Raw genomic sequence first — 11,578 nt, 5'->3', positions numbered from 1 at the left:
ATTCATGAGCTCTGATGAGTATTCTTCCTCTGAAGAGGATGAGTATGTCACTGAAGAGCAAGTTACTAAATACCTTGGAGCAATCATGAAGCTAAATGACAAGTTATTTGGTAATGAGACTTGGGAGAACGAACCTCCTTTGCTCACCAAAGAACTGGATGACTTGTCTAGGCAGAAATTACCTCAAAAGAGACAAGATCTTGGAAAGTTCTCAATACCTTGCGCCATAGGCACCATGACCTTCAAGAAGGCCTTGTGTGACCTAGGGTCAAGTGTAAATCTCATGCCTCTTTCTGTAATGGAGAAGCTAGGGATCTTTGAGGTGCAAGCTGCAAGAATCTCACTAGCGATGGCAGACAATTCAAGAAAACAAGCTTATGGACTTGTAGAGGATGTTCTGGTAACGATTGAAGACCATTACATCCCTGCTGATTTCATAGTCCTAGAGACTGGGAAGTGCATGGATGAATCCATCATCCTTGGCAGACCCTTCCTAGCCACAGTAAAGGCTGTGATTGATGTTGACAGAGGAGAATTGATCATTCAAGTGAATGAAGAATCCTTTGTGTTTAAGGCTCAAGGATATCCCTCTGTTACCATAGAGAGGAAGCATGAAGAGCTTCTCTCAAAACAGAGTCAAACAGAGCCCCCACATTCAAACTCTAAGTTTGGTATTGGGAGGTTCCAACATTGCTCTGAGTATCTGTGAGGCTCCATGAGAGCCCTCTGTCAAGCTACTGACATTAAAGAAGCGCTTGTTGGGAGGCAACCCAATGTTATATTTATCTATTTTCCTTTGTTATTTTATGTTTTCTGTAGGTTGATGATCATGGGAAGTAACAAAATCAATTGAAAAAGCAAAAATAGAATGAAAAACAGAAAGAAAAACAGCACACCCTGGAGGAAAGCCTTGTTGATGTTTAAACGCCAGTGAGGGCAGCAAATGGGCGTTTAACGCCCAGTCTGGCACCATTCTGGCGTTAAACGCCAGGAAAGGGTAAAAAGTTGGCGTTAAACGCCAGAAATGGGCACCAGCCCAGCGTTTAACGCCAGAATTGGCATAAAGAGCATATTTGCTCGCCACATGGTGCAGGGATGAATTTTCCTTGACACCTCAGGATCTGTGGACCCCACAGGATCCCCACCTACCCCACCACCCTCTCTCTTCTTCTTCACCCATTCACCAATCACCTCAATACCTCAACACCTCTTCCCTAAAAACCCCTCACCTATCAAATTCCATCTTTCTCTTCACCACTCACATCCATCCTTCATAAAACCCCACCTACCTCACCATTCAAATTCAAACCACTTTCCCTCCCAAACCCACCCTCCAATAGCCGAAACCTACCCCTCTCTCCACCCCTATATAAACCCATCTTCACTCCTTCATTTTCACACAACCTAAACACTACTTCTCCCCCTTTGGCCAAACCACAAAGTCATCTCCATCTCCTCTATTTCTTCTTCTTCTACTCTCTTCTTTCTTCTTTTGCTCGAGGACGAGCAAACCTTTTAAGTTTGGTGTGGTAAAAGCATTTATGGCATCTAAGGCCAGAGAAACCTCTAGAAAGAGGAAAGGGAAGGCAAAAGCTTCCACCTCCGAGTCATGGGAGATGGAGAGATTCATCTCAAGGGTGCATCAAGACCACTTCTATGAAGTTGTGGCCTTGAAGAAGGTGATCCCCGAGGTCCCTTTCAAACTCAAAAAGAGTGAATATCCGGAGATCCGACATGAGATCCGAAGGAGAGGTTGGGAAGTTCTTACCAACCCTATTCAACAAGTCAGAATCTTAATGGTTCAAGAGTTCTATGCCAATGCATGGATCACCAAGAGCCATCATCAAAGTGTGAACCTGAACCCAAAGAATTGGCTTACAATGGTTCGGGGGAAATGCTTAGATTTTAGTCCGAAAAATGTAAGGTTGGCATTCAACTTACCCATGATGCAAGGAGATGAACACCCTTACACTAGAAGGGTCAACTTTGATCAAAGGTTGGACTAAGTCCTCACAGACATTTGTGAAGAGGGCGCCCAATGGAAGAGAGATTCAAGAGGGAAGCCAGGTCAACTGAGAAGGCATGACCTCAAGCCCGTGGCTAGGGGATGGTTGGAGTTTATCCAACGCTCAATCATTCCCACTAGCAACCGGTCTGAAGTTACTATAGACCGGGCTATCATGATTCATAGCATCATGATTGGAGAGGAAGTAGAAGTTCATGAGGTCATATCCCAAGAACTTTATAAGGTGGCGGAGAAATCCTCTACCTTGGCAAGGTTAGCCTTTCCTCATCTCATTTGTCACCTCTGTTATTTAGTTGGAGTTGACATAGAGGGAGACATCCTCATTGATGAGGACAACCCCATCACTAAGAAAAGGATGGAGCAAACAAGAGATCCCACTCATCATGAAATCTCTGAGATACCTCAAGGGATGCACTTTCCTCCACAAAACTATTGGGAGCAAATCAACACCTCCCTAGGAGAATTGAGTTCCAACATGGGACAACTAAGGGTGGAGCACCAAGAACATTCCATCCTCCTCCATGAAATTAGAGAAGATCAAAGAATCATGAGAGAGGAGCAACAAAGGCAAGGAAGAGACATTGAGGAGCTCAAGCACTCCATAAGATCTTCAAGAGGAAGAACGAGCCGCCATCACTAAGGTGGACCCGTTCTTTAATCTCCTTGTTCTTTATTTTCTTGTTTTTCGAATTTCATGCTTATGTTTATCTATGTTTGTATCTCATGATCATTAGTGTCTATGCCTTAAAGTTATGAATGTCCTATGAATCCATCACCTTTCTTAAATGAAAAATGTTCTTAATTAAAAAAGAGAAGAAGTACATGAATTTTAAATTTTATAACAGATTAATTATTTTGATGTGGTGGCAATGCCTTTGTTTTCTGAATGTATGCTTGAACATTGCATAAGTCTTTTGAATTTATTTTTCATGAATGGTTGGCTCTTGAAAGAATGATGAAAAAGGAGACATGTTACTGAGGATCTGAAAAATCATAAAAATGATTCTTGAAGCAAGAAAAAGCAGTGAATATTCCAAAAAAAAAAGAGAGAGAAAAACGGAAAAAAAAAAAGAAAAAAAGAAAGAGAAAAAGAAAAAGAAAGAAATAAAGTTGTGATCCAAGACAAAAAGAGTGTGTTTAAGAACCCTGGACACCTCTAATTGGGGACTCTAGCAAAGCTGAGTCACGATCTGAAAAGGTTCACCCAATTATGTGTCTGTGGCATGTATGTATCCGGTGGTAATACTGGAAGACAGAGTGCTTTAGGCCACGGCCAAGACTCATAAAGTAGCTGTCTTCAAGAATCATCATACTTAACTAGGAGAATCAATAACACTATCTGGTTTCTGAGTTTCTATAGAAGCCAATCATTCTGAATTTCAAAGGATAGAGTGAGATGCCAAAACTGTTCAGAGGCAAAAAAGCTAAAAGCTCCGCTCATCTAATTAATACTGATCTTCATAGATATTTTTGGAATTCATTGCATATTCTCTTCTCTTTATCTTATTTGATTTTCAGTTGCTTGGGGACAAGCAACAATTTAAGTTTGGTGTTGTGATGAGCGGATAATTTATACGCTTTTTGGCATTGTTTTTAGTATGTTTTTAGTATGTTTTAGTTAGTTTTTATTATATTTTTATTAGTTTTTAGTTAAAATTCACTTTTCTGGACTTTACTATGAGTTTGTGTGTTTGTCTGTGATTTCAGGTATTTTCTGGCTGAAATTGAGGGACATGAGCAAAAATCTGATTCAGAGGCTGAAAAGGACTGCAGATGCTGTTGGATTCTAACCTCCCTGCACTCGAAGTGGATTTTCTGGAGCTACTGAAGCCCAATTGGCGCGCTCTCAATAGCGTTGGAAAGTAGACATTCTGGGCTTTCCAGCAATGTATAATAGTCCATACTTTGCCTGATATTTGATGGCCCAAATCGGCGTTCCAAATCAGCTCAAAACTGTCCGGTGTTAAACGCCGGAATTGGCACAAGAATGGGAGTTAAACGCCCAAACTGGCACAAAAGCTGGCGTTTAACTCCAAAAAAAGTCTCTACACATGAAAGCTTCAATGCTCAGCCCAAGCACACACCAAGTGGGCCCGGAATTGGATTTTTATGTCATTTACTCATTTCTGTAAACCCTAGGCTACTAGTTCTCTACAAATAGGACCTTTTACTATTGTATTTTCATCTTTGGATCACTTTAGATCTTAGGATCATCTTGGGACATCTAGTTCTTAGATCATGGGGGCTGGCCTCACGGCCATGCCTAGACCTTGTTCTTATGTATTTTCAACGGTGGAGTTTCTACACACCATAGATTAAGGTGTGGAGCTCTGCCGTACCTCGAGTATCAATGCAATTACTATTGTTCTTCTATTCAATTTGGCTTATTCTTGTTCTAAGATATCACTTGTTCCTCAACTTGATGAATGTGATGATCCGTGACACTCATAATCATTTTCACCTATGAACGTGTGCCTGACAACCACCTCCGTTCTACCTTAGATTGAGTGGATATCTCTTGGATTCTTTAATCGGGATCTTCGTGGTATAAGCTAGAATTGATGGCGGCATTCAAGAGAATCCAGAAGGTCTAAACCTTGTCTGTGGTATTCTGAGTAGGATTCAATGATTGAATGGCTGTGACGAGCTTCAAACTCCTGAAGGCTGGGCGTTAGTGACAGACGCAAAAGAATTAATGGATTCTATTCCAACCTGATTGAGAACCGACAGATGATTAGCCGTGCCGTAACAGAGTGCGTTGAACATTTTCACTGAGAGGACGGGACTGTAGCCACTGACAACGGTGATGTCCAACATACAGCTTGCCATGGAAAGGAGTAAGAAGGATTGGATGAAGACAGTAGGAAAGCAGAGAGACGGAAGGGACAAAGCATCTCCATACGCTTATCTGAAATTCTCACCAATGAATTACATAAGTATCTCTATCCTTATTTTATGCTTTATTCATAAATCATCCATAACCATTTGAATCTGCCTGACTGAGATTTACAAGGTGACCATAGCTTGCTTCATACCAACAATCTCCGTGGGATCAACCATTACTCGCGTAAGGTTTATTACTTGGACGACCCAGTGCACTTGCTGGTTAGTTGTGCGAAGTTGTGAAATTATGCTTAGACCATGGTATTGAGCACCAAGTCATTGGAGGCATTACCGGGGATTGTTTGAGTTATAAAAAGTAGAGATCACAATTTCGTGCACCAATACTACTGACACTAACAAAATGAGAATGCATATAACAAAACACTCAAGTCAAGAGAATTCAAAGATCAGAGCAAGGAAATCATCAAGAACATCTTGAAGATCACTTAAGACACATGAATGAATGCAAGAAGAACAGAAACATGCAATTGACACCAAACTTAACATGAGACACTAGACTCAACAAGAAACATAAAATATTTTTGGTTTTTATGATTTTGTAATTTTTTTTGGATTTTTCGAAAATTAAGTGGAAAAGAAAATAAAGGTATCAAAATTCTTAATGAGAATTCCAGGAATCATGCAATGTTAGTCTAAAGCTTCAGTCTAAAAAAATTACACATGGCTAGCCAAGCTTCAGCAGGACATTACATTCAAGAGCTAAATTGATGAGAATCAATCAGCTTTGGTGATGATAATAACATCACCTTGAGACACTAGAATTCATTCTTAAGAACTCTGAAGAAAAATACCTAATCTAAGCAACAAGATGAACCGTCAGTTGTCCAAACTCAATAATCCCCGGCAACGGCGCCAAAAACTTGGTGCACGAAATTGTGATCTCTACTTTTCACAACTTAAACAGTCCCCGGTAATGGCTCCAAAAACTTGGTGCTCAATACCATTGTCTAAACATAATTTCACAACTTCGCACAACTAACCAGCAAGTGCACTAGGTCGTCCAAGTAATAAACCTTACGCGAGTAAGGGTCGATCCCACGGAGATTGTTGGTATGAAGCAAGCTATGGTCATCTTGTAAATCTTAGTCAGGCAGATTCAAATGGTTATGGATGATTTATGAATAAAGCATAAAGTAACGATAGAGATACTTATGTAATTCATTGGTAAGAACTTCAGATAAGCGTATGGAGATGCTTTGTCCCTTCCGTCTCTCTACTTTCCTACTGTCTTCATCCAATCCTTCTTACTCCTTTCTATGGCAAGCTATATGTTGGGCATCACTGTTGTCAGTGGCTACAGTCCCGTCCTCTCAGTGAAAATGTTTAACGCACCCTGTCACGGCACGGCTAATCATTTGTCGGTTCTCAATCAGGTTGGAATAGAATCCATTGATTCTTTTGCGTCTGTCACTAACGCCCAGCCTTCAGGAGTTTGAAGCTCGTCACAGTCATTCAATCATTGAATCCTACTCAGAATACCACAGACAAGGTTTAGACCTTCCGGATTCTCTTGAATGCCGCCATCAATTCTAGCTTATACCACGAAGATCCCGATTAAAGAATCCAAGAGATATCCACTCAATCTAAGGTAGAACGGAGGTGGTTGTCAGGCACACGTTCATAGGTGAGAATGATGATGAGTGTCACGGATAATCACATTCATCAAGTTGAGGAATAAGTGATATCTTAGAACAAGAATGAGCTGAATTGAATAGAAGAACAATAGTAATTGCATTAATATTCGAGGTACAGCACAGCTCCACACCTTAATCTATGGTGTGTAGAAACTCCACCGTTGAAAATACATTGCTGGAAAGCCCAGGATGTCTACTTTCCAACGCCATTGAGAGCGCGCCCATTGGGCTTCTGTAGCTCCAGAAAATCCACTTCGAGTGCAGGGAGGTCAGAATCCAACAGCATATGCAGTCTTTTTCAGCCTTTGAATAAGATTTTTGCTCAGGTCCCTCAATTTCAGCCAGAAAATACCTGAAATCACAGAAAAACACACAAACTCATAGTAAAGTCCAGAAAGGTGAATTTTAACTAAAAACTAATAAAAATATACTAAAAACTAACTAAAACATACTAAAAACATACTAAAAATAATGCCAAAAAGCATATAAATTATCCGCTCATCAGTGATTTTACTACACCAACTTCCACTTCTATGGAAGAAGCATCTCAATCCCTGCCATAGGAGCCAACAATTTTGAGCTAAAGCCTCAATGAGTTTCTCTACTGCAACAGAACTGCAAGTTTCATGGACTTCCATCAGAAAACCCTTATCAGTTTTTAACTGAGTTCTTACAGATCTGTGATACTGTTAAGACCAATGGAGTTGATCCTGAGGTCTACAGGCTTATGCTTTTCCCTTTTGCTGTAAGGGACAGAGCTAGAACATGGTTGGACTCACAACCTAGAGATAGCCTAGACTCTTGGAATAAGCTGGTCACGGCTTTCTTGGCCAAGTTATTTCCTCCTCAAAAGCTGAGCAAGCTTAGAGTGAATGTTTAGACCTTCAGACAAAAAGATGGTGAGTCCCTCTATGAAGCTTGGGAAAGATACAAGCAGCTGACCAAAAAGTGTCCTTCTGACATGCTTTCAGAATGGACCACATTAGATATATTCTATGATGATCTGTCTGAATTTTCCAAGATGTCACTGGACCACTCTGCAGGTGGATCCATTCACCTAAAGAAAACGCCTGCAGAAGCTCAGGAACTTATTGAAATGGTTGCAAATAACCAGTTCATGTATACCTCTGAGAGGAATCCTGTGAGTAATGGGACTCTTCAAAAGAGAGGAGTTCTTGAAATTGATGCTCTGAATGCCATATTGGCTCAGAACAAAATATTGACCCAACAAGTCAATATGATCTCTCAGAGTCTGAATGGATTGTAAAATGCATCCAACAGTACTAAAGAAGCATCTTCTGGAGAAGAAGCTTATGATCCCGGGATCCCTGCAATGGCAGAGGTGAATTACATGGGTGAAGCCTTTGGCAACACCTATAATCCTTCATAGAAAAATTATCCAAATTTTTCATGGAAGGATCAACAGAAGCAAGGCTTCAATAATAACAATGGTGGAAGAAACAGGTTTAGCAATAGCAAACCTTTCCCATCATCATCTCAGCAACAGACAGAGCATTCTGAGCAGAATCCTTCTAGCTTAGCAAACATAGCCTCTGATCTATCTAAGGCCACTCTTAGTTTCATGACTGAAAAAAGATCCTCCATTAGAAATTTGGAGGCACAAGTGGGCCAGCTGAGTAAAAAGGCTATTGAAACTCCTCCTAGCACTCTCCCAAGAAATACAGAAGAGAATCCCAAAGGAGAGTGCAAGGCCATTGATATAATCAACATGGCCGAAACCTTAGAGGAGGAGGAGGACGTGAATCCCAATGAGGAAGCTGTCAAGAAATGTCCAGTGGTCAGTAAGGAATACCCTAATGAGGAACCAAAGGAATCTGAGGCTCATACAGAGACCATAGAGATTCCCTTGGACCTTCTTTTACCATTCATGAGCTCTGATAACTATTCATCTTCTGAAGAGGATGAAGACATTGTTGAAGGGCAAGTTGCCCAATATTTAGGAGCAATCATAAAGCTGAATGCCAAGCTATTTGGTAATGAGACTTGGGAGGAAGAGCCTCCCTTGCTCACCAATGAACTGAATACATTGGTTCAGCAAAATTTACCTCAAAAGAAACAGGATCCTGGTAAATTCTTAATACCCTGTACCATAGGCACCATGACCTTTGAAAAAGTTCTGTGTGACTTGGGGTCAGGGATAAACATGATACCACTCTCTGTAATGGAGAAACTGGGATTCTATGAGGTACAGACTGCCAAATTCTCATTGAAGATGGCAGATAAATCTATGAAAAAGGCTTATAGACTAGTAGAGGACGTGCTAGTGAAGGTTAAAGGCCTTTACTTCCCTGCTGATTTCATAATCCTAGACACTAGGAGGGATGAGGATGAATCCATCATCCTTGGAAGACCCTTCCTAGCCACAGCAAGAGCTGTGATTGATGTTGACAGAGGAGAGTTGATCCTTCATGTGAATGAAGAATGCCTTGTAGTAAAGACTCAAGGTTCTCCATCTGAAACCATGGGGAGTAAGCATGAAGAGCTTCTCCCAATACAGAGTCAAACAGAGCCCCCACATTCAAACTCTAAGTTTGGTATTGGGAGGCCGCAGTCAAACTCTAAGTTTGGTGTTGAGAGATCTCAACCATACTCTGAACATCTGTGAGACTCCATGAGAGCTCACTGTCAAGCTATTGACATTGAAGAAGCGCTTATTGGGAGGCAACCCAATTTTATTTTAATTTTATCTATATTATTTTGTTTTCTTTTAGGTCGATGATCATGTGAAATCACAAAGACAAAAATAAAGAAAAAATTAAAAACAGCATTGAAAACAGCACACCCTGGAGGAAAGCTGGCGTTTAAACGCCAGAACAGGACAGCAGACTGGCGTTTAAACGCCGGGATTGCACTCTAAGGAGCTTTGAATGCCCAATTGGAGCAGGGATGAGAATTCCTTGACCCCTCAGGATCTGTGGACCCCACAGGATTCCCACCAACCTCAACTCACTCTCTCTCCTTTTCACACCTTTCTACAACACTCTTCCTCAAATACCCTTCACCAATCACCTCCTTATCTCTTTCCCAAATACCCTTCACCAATCACTTCCTTAACTCTTCCCCAAAAACCTCCACCCACTTTCAAAATTCAAAACTATTTCCCTTTCAAACCCACCCAAACCTTTCGGCCACTCTCCTTCCCTTTTCCTATAAATACCCCTCTTCACTCCTTCATTTTCACACATCATCCACACCTTCCCCTCTCCTTGGCTGAAACACATACACCTTTCATCTCCTCTATTTTCTTCTTCTTTTACATCTTTCTTTCATCTTTTGCTCGAGGACGAGCAAATATTTTAAGTTTGGTGTGGTAAAAGCATTGCTTTTTATTTTTCCATAACCATTTATGGCACCTAAGGCCAGAGAAACCTCTAGAAAGAGGAAAGGAAAGGCAAAAGCTTCAACCTCCGAGTCATGAGAGATGGAGAAATCCATCTCAAAGCTCCATCAAGACCACTTCTATGAAGTTGTGGCCAAGGAAAAGGTGTCACCTTTGCTATTCAGCTAGGATTGTCATAGAGTGAGACATCCTCATTGAAGAGGAAAAGCCCATCACTAAGAAGAGGATGGAGCAAACTAGAGAGCCCATTCATGGCACTCAACAAGAGCATGAGGAAGTCCCTCATCAAGAAATCTCTGAGATGCCTCAAGGGATGCAATTTCCTCCACACAATTAATGGGAGCAACTCAATACTTCTTTGGAAAGCTTGAGTTACAACATGGACCAATTAAGGATGGAACACCAAGAGCACTCCATCATTCTCCATGAGATTAGAGAAGATCAAAGAGCTATGAGGGAGGAGCAACAAAGGCAAGGAAGAGACATAGAGGAGCTCAAGAGCACCATTGGTTCTTCAAGAGGAGGAAGACGCCACCCTCACTAAGGTGGACTCATTCCTTAATCTCCTTGTCTATTTATTTTTCTATTTTCGATTTTTAGGCTGTATGTTCTATCTATGTTTGTGTCTTCACTACATGATCATTAGTGTCTAGTGTCTATGTCTTAAAGCTATGAATAACTCCATGAATCCTTCACCTCTCCTAAATGAAAAATGTGCTTAATTACAAAAGAACAAGAAGTACTTGGATTTCAAATTTTATATTGAAACTAGTTTAATTATTTTGATGTGGTGGTAATACTTTTTGTTCTCTGAATGAATACTTGAATAGTGCATATTTTTTATCTTGAAGTTTATGAATGTTAAAATTGTTGGCTCTTGAAAGAATGATGAACAAAGAAAAATGTTATTGATAATCTGAAAAATCATGAGATTGATTCTTGAAGCAAAAAAAAGCAGTGAATAAGAAAGCTTGCGAAAAAAAAAGTGGCAAAAATTAAAAGAAAAAGAAAGAAAAAGAAAAAGCAAGTAGAAAAAGCCAATAGCCCTTTAAACTAAAAGGCAAGGGTAAAAAGGATCCAAGGCTTTGAGTATTAATGGATATGAGGGCCCAAGGAAATAAAATCCAGGCCTAAGCGGCTAAATTAAGTTGTCCCTAACCATGTGCTTGTGTCATACAGGTCCAAGTGAAAAGCTTGAGACTGAGTGGTTAAAGTCGTGATCCAAAGCAAAAGAGTGTGCTTAAGAACTCTGGACACCTCTAACTGGGGACTTTAGCAAAGCTGAGTCACAATCTGAAAAAGTTCACCCAGTTATGTGTCTGTGGCATTTATGTATTCGGTGGTAATACTGGAAAACAAAGTGCTTAGGGTCACGGCCAAGACTCATAAAGTAGCTGTGTTCAAGAATCAACATACTGAACTAGGAGAATCAATAACACTGTCTAAAATTCTAAGTTTCTATAGATGCCAATCATTCTAAATTTCAAAGGAAAAAGTGAGATGCCAAAACTGTTCAGAAGCAAAAAGCTACAAGTCCCGCTCATCTAATTAGAACTAAGTTTCATTGATACTGTGGGATTCATTGTATATTCTCTTCTTTTTATCCTATTTTGTTTTCAGTTGCTTGGGGACAAACAACAATTTAAGTTTGGT

At 40.4% G+C, this 11,578-nt stretch overlaps 1 non-coding gene across 1 annotated transcript; it reads right to left on the bottom strand.

Moving 5' to 3' along the window:
* Nucleotides 1-7,423: 7,423 nt before the first annotated feature.
* LOC130942313 (small nucleolar RNA R71) lies at nt 7,424-7,531 on the bottom strand. Its single transcript, XR_009070888.1, has one exon. It is a non-coding gene; the product is annotated as a small nucleolar RNA R71 (small nucleolar RNA).
* Nucleotides 7,532-11,578: the final 4,047 nt, after the last annotated feature.

This window comes from Arachis stenosperma, chromosome 7 (assembly GCF_014773155.1).
Source record: "Arachis stenosperma cultivar V10309 chromosome 7, arast.V10309.gnm1.PFL2, whole genome shotgun sequence".
In the NCBI taxonomy this organism is placed as follows: domain Eukaryota; kingdom Viridiplantae; phylum Streptophyta; class Magnoliopsida; order Fabales; family Fabaceae; genus Arachis; species Arachis stenosperma.
The sequence above is the reverse complement of the archived record's forward strand: the minus strand, read 5'-3'. Positions and strand labels throughout refer to the sequence as shown.